Raw genomic sequence first — 18,376 nt, forward strand, 5'->3', positions numbered from 1 at the left:
CACAATGACTGAGGACACTGAATTGTTCACTAATGTATGGGGAACTCACATGCAGCTCTGGAGAGGTGGGATCCCTGTTAGGGACACGGTGAGAGCATTTTTATCGGTGTGTTTAAGACTGAGACACAATAAATACAATGTAGTCTTGACCTTCGTGTATGTTGTTCACAAAGAAATTGTAAATAAAGAAATAGTAACAGAAAAAGTTCTGTTCTGCCAGGATCTTGATCCATTTGATTTAATATTATTTTCTCCTTAACAGACTTCCACTTTCTTGACAGAGTAAAGATTTAAAAGCCTTTAGCTGGTGGTAAAATCAACACATTTTATCCATGAGATCTGTCTTTAAGGCTGTGATCTGTGTTCTGTATGTTTTTTCCAGGTAAATATTTTTCAGATCTTTTCTATTTCCTTATCTGCTAATGCAGGTAAAAGGAACAGGTTGAGTGAACTCCAGGCTAGGGAGTGGGGCAGCTCCAGAAACAGCAATTTGAACTTGTGAGAACATCTCATTCTGCATATCAACAGCTGATTAGCTGGAAATGGATTTCCCTGTGATTAACGGGGATGTAATAAAGGATATTGCTATCGTCCTCCTTCTATTAGCTCATTTGAGATCCTTCATATCCTTTGTATTTGTAATACACATCTTTGAGGAACATTTTCATATAAATTATATTTTAAAAGTATTACTTCCCCTCCACTGGTACGTGGAATATTGATATGATCGTTCCTCTGCCATTTCCTTTTCATGAGGCAGCTGAGATTGAGCCAAGGCAATCGAATCTGACATTCTGGTTGTCTGAAATGAGGTTCCTACACCTTCCTTCCACCAGCCATGTGGAAAACAGTCTAATTTCAAAGATGTTGAGCAGCCCCACCTCTTGGCAAAGTCAATACTTTTGAATCCCTGACTCTGTTTATTTAAGTGATTAAAAATGGACAAAACCATCCAATTTTATACATCTGGATTTGAAATTTTGCCTCCAGTCTCTAATGCTCAGCATTCTATTGCTTCATGGTCTCACCCAGGTCAGGTAAATATTCACCATATCCATCAACTTTCACTAGGCTTGGGTAAATTTCATCTTTGCTGGAAAAACCACCACTACACCAAGGGCTTTATGCAGGCCAGAGATTTGTGGAGCTGCTGGAGAAATGTGCTCTGGGCTTCCTGGCAGGCTTAGACACATCTCCAGGGGTGATCAAACTACCAGCCCATAATTACAACAACAAAAACCAAAGGAATATTCAATGCTAATAAATAAATCCAGTATATTTAACACCAAAATAAAATTTAGAAAAAGAATAATTAAACTTTTTTTTCAAGAAAAACATCAGGGATTTCCCACCAGGCTAATCTTCTCTTAAACCTTAAACTGTGAATGGCAAAGCAAATCTTTGCAGGGTGCCTTGGAACCAGAATCTCTTTGAGGAGAAAGAAATTACCCTCAACCTGCAGCAATATTGTCCCCAGCACTGGAAGGGGTCAGCATGCAGCAAAGCACCTGCCAAAAATTGTCTGTCTGCCCTGAGTCTCTCACAGTGCACCACAGACTTTTAGAAGCTTGAAATATTATTTATCTGCTGGTTTTCTTTATGTGACTCAAGCAAATCTCGATTCCAGGCGCTGACTTTACCAGATTTTTACTTTTCAGTAAAATCACCATCAATTCTTTTGCTGTTTGATGGTCACTTAAGGAGGTACAGGAAGAAGTCCTTAATACAAGCCTCATAAATATTTACATTAAAATTTATGCTTATACTTCAGAAAACATTGCACCTTGATTGATTTCAAATGCTGGAACTGAACCCCAAGAATTTGTTAAGTGTCCATTTCGAGTGAGCAGATGTGAGCAAGAGTTGTAAGCTTATGAACAAATGTGGAAACAAGATTTTCGAGCTAACTGCCTGCAGCAATTTCTGAAGCAATTTTCTGCAGTAGAGAAGAAGCTCAGATGACTCATAAACTCTAAAACAATGTGGCTAAAACCACATTTCAAACCCTTTCTTGTTTCTATTCTTCTGCTGTGTTATATCCGTTGATTTGCATTTTTTCTGAAGTGCTCAATTTATATCTTTTAAAAGACTTCCAGAGTCTGATGCTATCTAGAGAGTTAGAGGGAAGTTTGTGCTAACTTTAAATAGCACCTTATTATACGAACATCTGGATATTCAGAAATGAACTGTTCCTCACAAAAGCCATCAGGGCTCTTCAGAAATGCCAGGGATGCTTTTCACCTGTTTCCTTTTCCACTACAACCACAGACACACACTCTCAGGAGGCTGCTCTCTACTCATCGATTTTTACTGTGAGGATTCATTTTCATGGGTGTTTTAAAATCATAGAAGGTCTACATTGGAAGGGACCTTAAGGATCATCTTATTCCCTCCCATGCCAGGGCAGGGACACCTTTCCCTAGACCAGGTTGCTCCAAACCCTGCCCCGCCCGGCCTTGAAACATCTCTAAATGTAGGAAATGAAATATTTTGAACCCCAAAAATTATTTTTTCTGACAGAGGCACTGTTCATAAATGGCTTTTTGGGGTTTTTTGGTTGTTTTTTTTGTTCAAGCACATACATTGAATTTGTTGGCTCTTTTTCTGTTCTCCTCCAAAATATACCTATGAACGTTCTTCTACACAGGAATTTCATAGTTTAATCTTTGCTAGAAAAGGTTGCTGGATATTTTCCTTCACCCAGTTCCGTTATTTTATTCATAAATACAATTCATACAACTGAATTAGCCAAAATTCTGACTTAATGGATTTTTTTTGTGTGCTTCACATCTTATAAAAATTTTCCTATCCTTCTTCTGTTTTTCCCAGTTTTGCTCCAATGCATCCCAAAGTGAAAAGCTGAAGTATGTTTTATTATTTCAGTAATACATTTGTAACTCCTCAGTGTTTCTTTATTTCTCTTTTCCTTAACCTTTCTGATGTTGAAAACTTTTTTTTAAATTTATTATTTACTTAAATATATGTTACTACTTAAAAAAGGAGAAATTTATCACAAAGGTGAGAGCCACTGAAAAGGTATTAGTTATCAGACAAGAACTTTAGAAGAAAAAAAAAAACAGAACCAGATGAGAAAACAGCTTTAAGATAAATAGTTCCAAACCAATCCTTTTTTTTCTGTCATCATCCATCCAGTTATTACCTCAGGACATAAATTCCTGACATTCTGGCTACCCAGTGTTCTGTTGTCAAACACACAAGGCTTAGCAGAGGAGTAAATCAGTGTTCCAGCAGCACAGCAGTCTCTGGTCCTCCCAAGGAGACAATTATACACAGGAAAGGTTGCTGCCAGAGACAGATTACCCAGGAAATGGTGGATGTGTGTGGAGAGGCCATCTGAGGTATCCCCTACTGCAGGAAAGGACTGAACAAAGAAATAAATCTTAGTGGTTCTTTCCTTGGTCAGCCTCTACCAAAATCAGAATGCAACCTACTCCAGGGTCTTGGAAAAGCAGAGATGGATGGATCTGCATTATGCTGGGATCCTGATAAGAGTATTCATCAATAAAAGCATGGAATGAGCTCTCCTTAATGCACATAGCTTAAGACCCACTGGATACCAACTGCATCAGGAGAAGCATCCATGAGTTTTTTGTAAGAAGACAAAAACCAAAGCCATGAGTTCTGCTACTGGTTGGGTCTCTTTGCAGATGAAGCCCTGTCTTTAATCTGCTAAGGATGTTGTTATTCTTTTCTGCTCTGACAGAGATTGTTATTAGATAACAAAATCCACACACCACAGAAATAAATTCTTTACTTTCTTGAGATTTTCTGATGTACACCGAGCTCAAAGCCGAAATGCAGAATTTTCTAGAATTATTTCCAGCGGAATTCAAGTGACTGAGATTTTGAATACATGTAATTGTACCTCTCCAGATGTTTGCACAATAGCTAAAATCCACACAGCAGTATTGCAGAGAGAGGAAATGACCATGCAAAACCAAATTTGTCCTGGGCTCTTTTTAGTTCCAACTCGTTCTGTGCTGCTTTTTTTGCAGTAGTTGATGAATGCAGTCACCCCTCGTGCCTGCAAGGAGAGGGAAAGTTTTCCTACCATGGAAAGTTTTTAAGCACAATCTGGCCTGTCAGAGATCAGTGGCATTTGTGGTGGACTGTGGAACACACCTAAGAGCCAAACACCCCTTTTCTCATTGAGTGTACAAGTGCACATCTTGCTCAAAACCCTAAATTCGGTACTCTGAGTCCCTTCACCAATTCTTGAGCAATTTTTATTTGCTACTCATTTTCTCCTCTACTCATTCCTTTCTCCCAGAATTCTAACAAGAGCAGCTACTCCTTTCTTAGCCTTAACCTTCCATTTGCAGCAGATTCCTTTTTGCCTACAAGTCTTAAATCAGCTGTTGCATCTTTGAGTGGTTACTGGCAGGCCCATAAACAAATAGGAAATATATTTATAAGCAAAATGCTACAACACTTTTCCAGTGTTCTCCAATATTTATAGCTGAGTGGAAAATATATTCTAAATGATATCAAATATTCCAGAATGTTTTCTGCAGCGCATTGTGTGATTTGTTTTAAAGATACTGTATTATTTTCTGAGATGGGCTGTACAGAAAATAGGAAAGTGTTCAGGAATTTACCTTTCTCACCCCTGTTTATTGAAACTTAGAATGTTCTGTTTGATCCATTACACTTATCAGTAATAGTCTGAATTATACTACATAATTTATCTTCCCTGGATAGGGTTGAAAAAGACAGGTTTTGCTCCAGCTAAAGCGCACGGCATCTTCTGCTTATCCATTTCCTCAAAATGTCATCTAAATTCTTAATTTATATTCCAAAATCTGTGTCAGTTTTCGGTCTTCCATCTTCATAAAACAAAAATTACATACTGCTTTCTATCATTTCTGGGATGAAAAAAGAAAACCTTATCTTGCTTTATCTATTGGAAATGAACATTCTCAGTTTAATTTAAACCCATCTCTTCAAGTAGGAGTAACTTACCAAGTCACTGAGATCAAATCAAACTCCTTTGCCTCCCAAAAATAACATTGACATGTCAGATCATGCAATCAAATTCTGTTTGCCTCATGTGGAGGCTGATAAACTAAATATGATGTATGAACTTCAGGGGACAAATAACAAGCTGATGCATTGATGCTCCTGGAAAACCCATAACAAGGCAGGAGCTTCTGCTAAAACTGTTTGAACTGAGGTATTCAGTATTCTGCTCCTGCCACACAAAAGGAGACAGGACCTGCTTTAAAACTGAAAAGAAATTTTGCTCATTTACACAAAGTAAACCATGATTTTTAAAAGGTTGCTTCCTTCCTCAAACCAAGCTGTGAGACTCCATTGGAAGCTGCTTTGGTAAAAGCTTGATTTAATTCCATCTACACCTTTCCATGTGAAGGGATTTACTCTTTATGCTGAGATGCGACATTCCAAACACAACCATATGCAATTCCTTGCCCGCTTTTCCAATTAAAGGCAAGCCAGTTATAAAATAGCCTTCTAAGGACTAAAAAAAAAAAAAAAAAAAAAAAAAAACAAACAACAACAAAAAAAACCACAACAACCCCAAGGAACCAACCAAGCAACCATATATACATATATAGATTTACATACATAGAAACCTATATATTCACAGTAGTTCAAGGGTCTTTTTAGACAATAAATTTCAAATTCTCCCTACATCCAGTGCACCCAAAGAACTGAATTTCTGAAGAATTCCCTTTACCTAAAAACACTTCTGAAGAAATCACACCACCCTTAAATTAGGCAAGATGGCAAATCCCCTGAAGGCTTGAGGGTATTGCTAATGGAATTTTCTCCTACATAAGAAACAAATTCCTTCCCATGGTGGCTGGGGAAGAAGGGCCATGCTGTCAGTGATGACAGTGCTGAGGGCATTTTTTAGGGGTGGAAGTGCCTTCAGCTGTGTCATTCTGCACTCAGGAGGAAAGCAATGCACTCTGCAGAGTCAGAGCTGGGCATGGAGGAGGCAGAGTGGCAGCACAGTGAGATCACAACTGCAGCCCAGCAAGGTGAGGCTGCTGTGCCAGCCCTGTCTGCTGCTGGATGAAATGAAGTCTAACTCTTGAAGTCTTGTTCAGTTTGGTGTTTTGGGGTTTTTATTGGATTTTTTTGGAGGGGTAAGGGGGTGTACTGGAAATTTTGGACTAGCATTGTTTAATGCAAACATTATATTAAGTTAATAAGTAAGCTGCCAGGCATTATATATGCTTGAAAGAAAGGAAAATTTATATCAATCAAACTCTGTACATAAGTGACAGAAAGGTGGGAGCCAGGGAAGGGGATTATCCAGAGCAGATGAGGTAGGGAAGGGCTCCCCACTGCTGACAAGAAAAGGCTTCACATGCTCTGCTCAGCCACATGGCTCCATCCCAGTGCAGGCACAGCCAGAGCCAAACTCATAACAGCTCCTAAAACTTTCTGATCAAACTTAGATCATTTTACTTCTCATAGAGAAAAAAACAAACCAAAAAAACACCACAGGCACCAAAAACCAATCTGTTTTAAAGTGCTGGACTTTCCTGAGTGAACCCCACTGTTTTCTCCTCTGAACCTCTCAGAGCCATCTCATCAGGCACACTGCTAAAAGCAATGCTTTTACCTGTTGCTATCCCAGAGTGCTGCCCTCGAGTCTGACAGATGGCAGCCTGCAGAACCTGGTGATCATTTCTCTTTTAAGGCAGGAACATGATGCCTTAATGTTATAATTAGGCTGTGGTGAGAAGTCAAGAGTCCAGCAAAAAGCCCTGCTATCTCCAATTCCCCTCGGCAGCTGCCTTGGACCTGCTGCAACTTCCAAGGCAAAAATCAATGGCAACAACTTTGCAGTTACCTCAGGAAAGCCTAAATCAGACCATTATTACCAGCAGCACAGATACTGCTTTTCCCTAGTTTTCTCAAGCATTTAATCACATTAGTGGAAATCTCTGGGCTTCAAGATATTAGAAGTGCATTTTTGACAAATTCTCCTCAACAACTCTCCCTCATTTCAGCACTTTCCATCTATCTCATGGTTCACTGGAAAGGAAGAAATCCCCTGGGAAAACTGATCTCCCTTCAGTTTATCTCCTCCATGAGTTATATATTTCATCAAGGCTACATTAAAGAAGGTACACAGAGACAATTCAGACATTTCTAAAAGAACAGAAATTAGAGTAAGGGAAGATAATGCAGCCAACAGGATTTCTGTCACTTTTCCTGTCTGAGACAGCCTGCATGAACACATGACTCAGAGCATGACTTTTCCTTAAGTCACCCTTTCTGCCAAAGATTTTAGTGCAGGCAGCAAGGTGCCAGTGCTGGAGTAAATGTCAGAGCAGCAACTGCTTTAATCCTGGAATTTTTCTAATTAGACCACATTTTTTATTTTTCTGAAGATCCTTTTCCTCTCTAACGTGCAACTTTTCCCCTGAATTGGTACCTGGATAGCCATTTAAAGCTGCATTTCTGCAGCTCCAGCATGTGATGTGGGCTGAACCAGGTGTCAGAAAGGATTATGGCAAACCAGACATTATTCAGAAGTGAGAGATTAGGGCAAACCCCTGTATTTGATCCCCCCTAGGCAGGGTCACTGTTTCAGCACAGAGAGTCACCACCTGTGGTGGCCACGGCATGGCTACTGTTGTCCCCTGTGATATTTAGATTAAGATATTAATAGAAGCAGCTCCCAGTATAAGAGGGCGGAAAACTAAAAATTAAAGTATATTGGAAGAAAATTTAATTAGAATCTTTTAGTTCATCAGAGGGCTATGGAATGAGTGTGAATGAACTTACAGGGCTACAGAGACTTGTAGCTCCCGTAGGGATATGAATCCACAACTTTCCTTCAGCATTTATAATGAAAATTCTGCTGCAAAAAAATGTGTGATAAACCTAAATTGAACCAAAGCAGCATATCTAATTTTTACAGTCTAGTTACTGCTACTATCAAATATTCATTTCTCCCAACAAGCAGGTAACTATGGCAACAAACACACCATAGCTGTATAAAAGGGTGCCAAGAAACAAAAAAAAAGTGGAAATCTTTACATTTATCTGTGGTTTTTTTACCTTCTTTAGAATTACCAGCACAGCTATCAACTACTTAAAATATCTGCAGAGATTAATTCAGTAAAATATTATGAAGACACTGAACAACACAATGGGAAGGATCCCATTCCTCTCTGAAAACTGCAATCAAAAGTAGTTCCCAATTAAAATACTTTCTGACAAGAAGAAGAAAATTAATTTAAATTTTAGCTCTAGGACGAAAGGAGAACGAGCAATGTCATGTTTCATTTTCTTCAGCCTGTCACTTCAATTCTCTTTTGAGGAGGACTTATTTTCAGATGACTTAATTAAAATCCCGAAATGGCAGTTTTAAATACACACGACAGATGTTTATTAAGTTGAAATACGTTTGGAATAAAATTTACTATTTCCCTTCACTGTGGAAGCAAAGGCTGGATTCTGGGACTCTTTTCTGTTGCAGTTCCTTAAAGCTGGAATATTTCCATGAAAGTTAATGGAATTATTTCCCATTTCAAAGGCTGGAAGTCTTTGGCTGTGGCACTACCACATATCTCACCTGCAGTGTGAGTGTTGCCTAAACCTACTTTTAATGTTTACACAGGGCAATATCCCAATATAAATAATAGAAAGAAAAATTAGGATGGCAAAGATATTAAATTCTTATGCTGAAACCATCTCATCTAGGGCAAGTTGTGGTCCAGGATTCTTAAAATCATTAAATGAGCAGTGTCAGGCAAAATATTCTGAAGATATCCTACGTTATTTGCCAAAGAAGAAGAGTCACCATTCATAAATACTGCTCCCTGTGCCATCAGCCTACAAGGGAGAATTCATATTTCAGCATTTTAGATGCAGGTATCTGTTTGGGGATGGTGGGATAATACAGCACAAACTGAAAGTGTTTGCAAATCACTTTTCTGAGTGAGCAATATCTTCCCTTAAAAGTGATTTATCTCTGGTCTCCCAGGAGCCAGCTCCTGCTTGTTCTGCAGGGAGAATGATGCTTTATGGATTTCCTCTCAAGGAAATAAAGTTTGCTTTTAAAAAAAGAAGAAAAAAAAAAAAAAGGAAAAAAAAGAAAACCACAGCACAAGACAGATCAAAGATGTCACGAGGAAACTGTAAAAAGTAATCAGCAGAACTGAGTTAGGGGCACAAACAGCAGCATTGTGATCACTGACAGGCAGTGCAGGGATCCTCCAGCGGGGGGAAATCAATCACCTGGGGAGCTCTCACAGCTGCACCAAACAAGGACAGAATGCAGAGAAAGAGCCAGGCTGGGCCCTCTGTGGTAAAGGGAACTTTGTGTCTGCACTAATCCACCACACAACGGAACGTCTTCATTTGTGCCTTAGATTTGGAGCTTCTGAAGGGTTTAAATGTACAAAATATGGATGTAATGGACAACATTCACAACTGAAAACAGACTCAGAGCCAGCCACTGTCTCCCTAGGATGTTCCAGATGTATTTTAATTAAGACTTCAATTTTTGAAATTTGCTTAATATACAAAAAATGAAAAACAATCAGGCAAAAAGGTCCGTGAATGTATTACAAGTGGAACACCAGTGGATTCTCCAGCCCAGAAGAGAAGCAGAGGAGAGTTTGATTAACATGACTCATTATATTTATTCACATTCTGCCTTCTCAAATTAGCTTTTAATTGATGCACTAACTATATAAACAGAAAACTAAAAATTAATGTTATCCATGTAGAGTAAGAGGGGTTTATTTTAACCTTGAATAGAGTTTTATAAAACCCTATAGTGCAGACCGAAAACTAAAAGTTGAACACACACACACACATTTAATTAATGTTATTGTAATTAGATACTCCAGCATAAAAGGTAGTTAAATTTGGGTAGAATTTGGAGAGAAAGAATTTCCCAACTGATGGCATTAAGATATTTTAAAATGATTTTTGCTACATGCACTCTAAAAATAGAAAGTCATAAGAAAACAGGAAAGATAAAAGTGAAAATAAAATGAGAAAGATGCGTCTGTTGTCTGATGACACTTGGGGAATCAAAAGTAAAATCCCATTGGTACTAGAGGAATTATCCCAAAATAGCACACCGGGAAATTGGAATTATCCTAGCAGAACTAAAAATAACCACATACATATTTGAAAAAACCCTTTTTATGCTAAAAAAAAAAAAAAAAAAAAAAAAAAAAAATTAAAAAAATCAGATGAAACACCTCTGGGGTAACTCTTGTAGAGTCCCAAGTACTCCAAGCTGCAACTCCACCAAAACTAAGCAGTTACTCCTATAGTGACTTCGAAGACATTCCATTTATTTTCAGTGCTGACTCTACTTGAGTCGTGCTGGCTGCAAACTGATCACTTCCAGATGTTTTCTTTTCTGCTCTCTTCAGCACTGAGCATTCAAGTATTGATACTTGTTTTAAAAAGTCAAACTTAGAAGATAAAATGTCCAAAAGTTTTGTTTCCAAGCATTGACCTCCACACTACTTCTATAGCAGGAAGTTCATCTTGTCCAGACAGCGAAAACGGTTTGGAAATGGGAAACCTTCAAGAAAATTTGGGATTATTCAATAGTGACTTACTTCTACCTTTTGGAGTCATTCCTTGGCCCTAAACAAGGGCTGAAAAACATTGCCAGTGAGAAACTTTCAGATTTTTCTCACCTTTTGGCTCTTCCCACTTCTCTCCCTGAACTGAAACCACTGCCCCAAACATGTATAAAATGCATGGTGTGTCCCCAGTCTGGAACTTCTGAGTTTTACTATCTTCCATCACAGATGAGATTTGAAGATCACCAGGTTGGTTGTTCCAGCAGAACATGTGCCAGCATTTAGCAATTAACCAGCTCTTCAGCAAAATCTGCAACTGGAGGCTTTTTTTATTGTAAGTACACCTCTTCCTTTCCCCTCTTAGACAGCCATTTGTCGCAGTGGGATTTTCACATCTCAACATCCATAAAAGCCAATATTTCTCTCCTTTTTTTTTTTTTTTAAATAAAGAAACTCTCACCAAAAAACTGCAACATTTCCATTATCAGCCTCTATTCAAAATATGTGGGCAGCTGATATCATGTTTTGTGTCACTCTTTGTAAGTGCCTTGAAGATGATATTTTTTAAATCTCTCTGCAAAACATCAGTGTCAGAGAAACTCAGGATGTTTGGATGAGTGACATTTCCAGAGGATCAGCAAACTATCTGCCACAGGAGGTAGTGATACCCAAACTCCTAACCCAGAACATCAGAAAAGGATATAAATATTTGTTAGTTAAGGCTATAGAGAACTGCTGGCTTGAAAAATCATATTCACATCTTGGAAAGAGAGAGATTTTCCAGGAAGCAAACTACGATAGTTAAAACCATGGCTGGAGCCATCAATAGCTCAGAATCACCTGGTTTGTCACTGTGGTGCATAACACACTAGGGGAATGAAGAGCCAGAAATCCACCTAAGAAATAAATCCAAGATCTTAATGAAGAACCAGGAATGCTCCTTCATCCCTCACTGTCAGAGGGAAACACAGACAAAGCAAGAAGAGAGAGATTCCTTTGTGAGGTATCCTGGGATTCTTTGGGGAGGAAGGAAATCCTTGCAGAAGTTCTGCCTTTAAGTGATTATTTATCCCACCTGCAAGCTCCAGCACAACAGCAATTATCCCAGGTTATATGGGATGAAATCATAAAGGAGCACCTAGACAAGGATGCTGGTCAGCAGAGCTGCAGGAGCCTCCCCTGAGGGCTCTGATGACCAGAGCATTCTACCTGCAAAGTTGTTTTCAACAAACCAGAGTTGAGGACTGCAACAGGCACAGCAAGGCCAAGGTGGGGATTTGAGGGGTCCTCCAGAGGGTTTGGCTCTGGGTTTGGCAGCTCAGTGGGAAAGGTAAGCACAGAACCCAGAGTGCAAGCAGCAGCTTCTGCAGGGAGCTGCTCCTTTACAAAGACAGCAAATCTGTTTGTTCAACTGAGGGTTTGCTTTTTTCCAGAGGGGGGATTCTTACACATTGTGCTCTGTGTTGGGAAGAGCCATCCAGTGATTTACCTGCCTCAGGATCTGGGGATTGCATTCCCTGCCCATGAGGAGACAGGAACGTTGTGCTGAAATGGTTCCCTGCAAGCCCCTGATGTGTTATGTTCACCCCTCACAGATTTTTACAGAAGAGAAACTCTGATCCTATTCTTTTCAGATAATTTTCTTTTTATTTTAAAAATCTGACTATCAAGCTACGTGTTGAATTAAATGAAATTAGAATTTATCTAAACAATGTCATGAAAAATTTGTAGGAATTCTGCCACTACAGCTTCAAACAGAGCAATTTTTTTTTAATCGACTTATTCTCTTATGATCTCTCAACAGGAATCTTCCTGTTTGTAATCTGAATAATACTACTCATATTTTGACATATAATTTTTATTTCTCTTTTGGACAGCTTCTTTCAAGATTCAAGAACAGGTTAATGAGGTTTCTCATCAAAAACATTATAGGAATCAAACAAAGAGCTACTGGTAAACTAAGATTTTTTTCTCACTTCAGGCATTTATACCCAAATACTGAAAAGTTCATCATAAAATGAACTTCAGATATAATTTTACATCTCACAAAGAAGCACTTTCCATCTCTCTGTAGATTTTTCTGTAAGTAACATTATAATTGGAAGATTTCTTCTCTCCATCTCTCTACTTTTCTAATATTTCAGATATCATGGGCTGTGAAGTATTCTCTGAAAAGACACCAAAGGCCCTTGAGTTTTTCTCTGACTCAAGACCCTCTGCTCCTTAGGTTTACAAGCATCAGAAACCAGAGTATGAGAAATGCATTAACCAAGGGAAAATGGTGAATACCTCATTTATCTTGTATTTTAAGCAAAAAGAAATGAGATATTGCTATATCATTCACTAAAACCCCTTAAACCATAGAAACTGAGGTTCAGCTCTGGAATTTACCACATTGCAAAACAAGTTAAAGGTGTGCAAGTGGGAAATCTGTCAGAGAAGACAAGACAAAATGATGCAATTATTCCAACTCAGAGCTGATATGCTCTAAGGTATATGTTTTCCCACAATTGCTGTAAATATGAATATTTTAGAGGTTAATATGAAGATCAAATGTGGAATACATTTTCTGAAAAGATTAATATCTTTTCATTAAAAATGAGAGTGCACTGTTGGTTCAAAATTTGCATTTAGATCGAGTAGGTAATAAGTATATTGACTGCTTAAGACACCTATCTCCAAAACGGAAAAAATTAATAAAAACTGTGGTGTCCATATACAGAAGTGGACAAGATTTTTCCATTTTCCACTGCTAACCCCTCAGAGAAGTCCAGCCCTTTTAACACGATTTCCTCATCACAGCCGAGCTGCTCATGCTGTACAGATCATTTCTGCCCCTGCTCCACGCCAGCAGCGTGCTGCTGAATGTGTATCAGTGGGCTGCTGCTGACTTGAAGAATTGTCCCCCCGTGTGCAGCCATGCATCACCCCCAGCCAGCTGTGGCACCTGCTGCGTGGGGTACGCTGCTTTTTGCTGTGCTGTGGTACCTTTGGTTAAGAGGGAGGTTCAGCCAACTGCTGCAGAGTCACAAAATAGGGTCAGGACCTGTGGCTATCACCCAGTCCAACCCCCTGCCAAGGCAGGAATGTTGTTCCATTCAACAAGGAATGTGTCCAGGTGGGGTTGGGATGTCTCCAGAGGAGACTCCAAGCCCTTCCTGAGGAGCTGTTCCAGTGCTCTGCTCCCTGCAGGGAAAGCTCTTCCTCATGTTGAGGTGGAGCTGTTTGTGTTTTAGTTTATGGCCATTGCTTCTTGTCCTGCAGATGAATACTACCAAAAAGAGTCTGGGACCATTCTCTTGGCACCCACCTTGGAAATATTTGTATGGATTGATGGGATCCCCTCTCAGCCTTCCCTTCTCCAGACTGATCAGGCCCAGCTCCCACAGCTGCTCCTCATCAGGGAGAAGCTCCAGACCCCAAATCATCTTTGTTATTGTGGGCAGTTCACACAAACATGATCACAGTGGGCTGATGTAACTCCAGGTTTCCCAGAGTTTATGGCAAAAGGCTTTCATCTCCATTTTCACAAGCCATAAAGAGAGGAAAAAATAAATATGCTTCAAACATGGCAGATTGATGCACCAAGATTGCTTCAAATGGTCACAGAACACAGCAGCTGCTTCCTGAGCTTGTGGAAGCACCTCAGTGTCAGCCCCACTGCAGAACACACATTTTGCTCACCTCAGTCTAGCCCAGGGTCTCTCCCAACCACAGAACTCTCAAACTGGTTTCCTTGAGCTGTTTAAGAACACATGTGGCAGCACACATGTCAGCGTGCAGCAGATAGCTCAAACCATTTGTTAACTTCAACTCAAATTAAGCACAGCAGTTCCTATCAAAAGCCAAAGCAGGTTACTTCTCAAACTGTGAGAAGTAAATATTTCACTTAAGCAACTGCAGTGACAGCTTTCTTTTAGTACTTTAGTCATAAAATGTATTCAAATCACAGTTACTTTCCTGTAGAGCAGAGGGGTCTGTAACACTGGCAAAACAGCATTGTGGCCATGTAGAAACCCAATTCCTGACCCATAAAGGACATCTGAGAGTTGATTCTACAAGACCACGAGCGTTTTCTTCACTTATGAACATGAGGAGAATTATTTTTCTCTCACCGCAGGGAAGTGTCACTTTGTACCGGAGTCTCCATCCCTAAATTTAGAACATTTCCTCAAGGTTTCCTTCCAGCTTCTTCCCCTCCCCCTGTTTTTTCTTGCTTTTTTACTCTCTTTCCCTGTTGTGCTCTATTTTGTGTCATTTAGACCATATACTTTGATGGAGGGCATCCTTCTCCTCTGAATTTATGAATCAAAATGTGTTCTCCAACGGATACCTGGAGGTATAATTTGCCCCCTAACACTCTTCAATCTTTATTACTGACACATTCAAGGATGCCTAACTCCCACAAGAAAAAAAACAAAAAAACCCCCACATTAATCTTCAAAAATGTGTCCTTACCCGCCTTCTGAAAATGAAAATGGATGTTTTTTGAGAAATTACCTGAGTTTTGCTTTAAATCCCCAGGACCATGCACTTTTGGAAACAATTCTGAATCCAAAAATGTATAAAATAAAAATCTGCTGGTGCATAAACGCAGATCCCACACTGTGCTGTTTCCTTGGAGGCAGGAAGCATTCCCTCAGCATCCTGCTGGATGGAACCTGGGGGGGTCCTGCACACCCTTTTTGTGCAGACAGGACAGAAGGACTTTTTGTAGGTGATACTCCATTACAGAAATAGCTCCAAAGCAACTCCATCTCCCATCACTGCACCATCAAACACCCAGGCAATTCCTAACAGGGAGCACTGCCATCTCCACACTCCCCATTTAGCAACAGACTTAGTAAATGGGAGTCACAGAAAAAGAAATTTTGAAGAATTGTAGGACTTTTTAAAAAATTCTCTTCACTTTGATCTGATCCTGCATAGTCAAGATGCACAGTTGGATTTGACTGGAAAAAAGTTAATTCTTTCCTTTATTCTTTTAAATTTTGTTTTGTTTTAAAAGTGTCTACTTAGAAATAACTTTTTTTCCTGATAACACTTTAGAAATAAAAATATTCTTTCATTTTCATCTTTTAAAGTTATTAACATAGATGTTTACTCATGCAAACTAAGAATCTCCCACCTATATAATTGGATTTAAAAACTGAGCTCTCTAGGTGCCCAAACTTTATTTTACTTCGTTGTAAATACCTGTATTTTGATTCTTTGCCCTGGAACAAGAATTTCTAGACTAGGCCATAGCTCCTTTTCTGAACATGCTGAAGCATAGAGAAACAATATGGACTATCCAGTATGTGCAAAACCTGCCAGATGTTTTCTATCTCCACATCTCAGTGTCTCCCACTGGACAAAACCTCCAGTCTCCTGTTCCCTCTGATGCACAAACGTGAAATAAATCATACTGAAAATGAAAAAAAAAAACAAAACAAACCAACAAACCACAAAACCATCCCTCACACAATTTATATTCTGCTAATTTGTCTTAAATGCAACGGAGAGTTTCCCAAAAGCATCAAGGACCAAGCAGCAGTAAATCTTACAGAGTTGGAAAATAGGAGTAATTTTAATCAGTGTTTTAAGATGCTTTGGAAGAGTTCATATAAACCTCGGGTGCATATACACATTGATAATGAAATACAGTTTTCTCCATGTCCGTCCTAGAGAAATTTTTACTTTAGTTCAGCTTCTTAATTGGTGTCTAGGGCTACTACAGCTTTAAAGAGCACACCTACAATCACAGGCAGTTGACCCAATTAAAGGTTTAAGGAAAACCTAGGAGAAGCTGCTGGTTTGAACTGGAAATCCTGAATAATCAGATTCACCAGGACCAGCTTTTGCAGTGTCTGGACTGTGGAACTCCCCTGCATAACCTCCCTTTCCTCTCACCCCACGTACAAAGACTGTGTGTATCTTCATGAGCTACAGCTGCAAATGCTGCTGACTCAAATCCCAGTCCTCAAACAGGATCAGCTCACCATGCATTCCCTTTGCCACGCAGTGGAAAACATGATGGAAAGGTTTGCTGCTTCCTATGTGTGTCTACTACAGCACATTATCCACTGAGAGGCCAAGAAAAGCAAGATAAGAACTGCTGAGAGAGAACCATTCCTGTCTCCTGTTCACAAATTCTCCTTTGTGAGGATTTTGTCCTCGAGCCCCAATTGTCCCCTCTGGTGTTTCACACCTTCTAGCAAGGCTTTCAGGGGAAGGAACACTTCTTCCTCCCGTGTTTCTACAACACATTTCATGCAAGATTGTGACAAGGAGCCAAAACATTTAAGATTTACACAGGTTCCCAAAAATAAGGCATTAATAACAGCTGCTATCCTGCAGAGGAATGGCACAGGGTACTCCCTCCAGCCCTGCACTGTTCCAGAATGCCACTTATTCAAGCCTGGTGATGTGTAGACACCTTATATCCCAAGCAGGAATCCAGTCAGACATTTCTTCCTCCTAAACTACTCAGACATTTTCTCCTCCATGTTTTACTCCCCTCTGTCCCCACCTCAGACAGGCAATTTTTTACAATAACTCAATTTCACGAGTTACACAGAAATACATAAGAGTTATTTATATAACATTGAGATTAAGTTGGTAGCCAGATTTTTTTTTTCAGAATAAAATCATTAGGCTGCTTGTCTCTAAAAGCTGCAATTATGGTTAAAAATAGAAGTTGTACATCTCTAATCATGAATGGCAACTCCACAGATCTGAAAAAGGAGGTCTGACCACCAGTTTCTACTCAAGACATATAAACAGGAAGGGGGAGAAGAAGCTGAACCCCCAAAGATGACAGACTGCACAGAGAATCTTGTGAAAAAATAGATAACATCCTTTTCCCCAAGCCTTTCCTCTGACAAAACAAGACAAGACTGGATTGTAACTGCAGATAATCCTTAGTATTAGCGTTAAAATTGTACACTTCTACACTTGTATAGCACTCAGATTTGGAACAACAACAGCAATTACTCTGGAGTTTCAACAAGACCACAGCTTGTCATGTCACCTTCAAAGTAAAGGTATTGAATGATTATTATTAAAAATCATGAGAAATTCAGATCCTGCTTTCAGGATATACTACCCACCCATAACACCCATTCAACTGAGGGCAGGTTTCTTGCATGGAGACAGCATCACTATTTCATGAATCACCAGTGACCTTTGGAAGGCACTGGGAAAAGCAGCCATATTCATTCCCTTCCATTGATTTTCTAATTTTGAGTAAATTGGTTTAATCTGGGGAATGGTTATCTATGAGGAATAAAAATACCTAAGACTGTCTTTAGAAAATAGTAAAAAGATTTTGAACTGAAACAACGAATTTAAAAGGGAAACTTGAGGGGAGAAAAGGTAGTGATTGTATAAACCTTAACCTGGGCACCATTCTGCGGCCAACCACCCAAATACGAAAAGATTAGAATCTCTCTGAACTTAAAAACACAGACCTACAGGCCCAGACCCTTGTTTTACCCTTAGTTATACTGCACAGTGTGTCTGGAATCTGTGCCTGGTTTACCCATGAAATGTTTACTGTTGGAAAAGCCTGTAGGAAAACCTACCCACGTAGAAAGGGAAGTGGTATGGGCAGCATTTTCATCTGGTTAAAACAAAAAATAATGTGCTGAATATTGAGAACATTGGACAGTCCTGAATGTAATCAGCTTAGAAGACAAGCTCAGTGCTCAGCACATGTCCGAAACATCCTACAAGAAAAGAATTTGGATGTCTCCAGGAATCTAAGAGCACCCAGGGCTACTTCATCAAAGGAAATGGTGATTTATAGAGTAACTCTTTTTGGTGCCAAGATCTTA

General features: G+C 39.4%; 1 protein-coding gene across 2 annotated transcripts in view; it reads right to left on the reverse strand.

Annotated features, from left to right (window-relative positions):
* Window positions 1-18,376, reverse strand: part of CDH13 (cadherin 13) — a 449,036-nt gene that overhangs the window by 118,274 nt on the left and 312,386 nt on the right. The gene's annotated exons all lie outside the window — the stretch shown is intronic.

The sequence above is a fragment of the Corvus moneduloides genome, chromosome 12, assembly GCF_009650955.1.
Source record: "Corvus moneduloides isolate bCorMon1 chromosome 12, bCorMon1.pri, whole genome shotgun sequence".
NCBI lineage: Eukaryota > Metazoa > Chordata > Aves > Passeriformes > Corvidae > Corvus > Corvus moneduloides.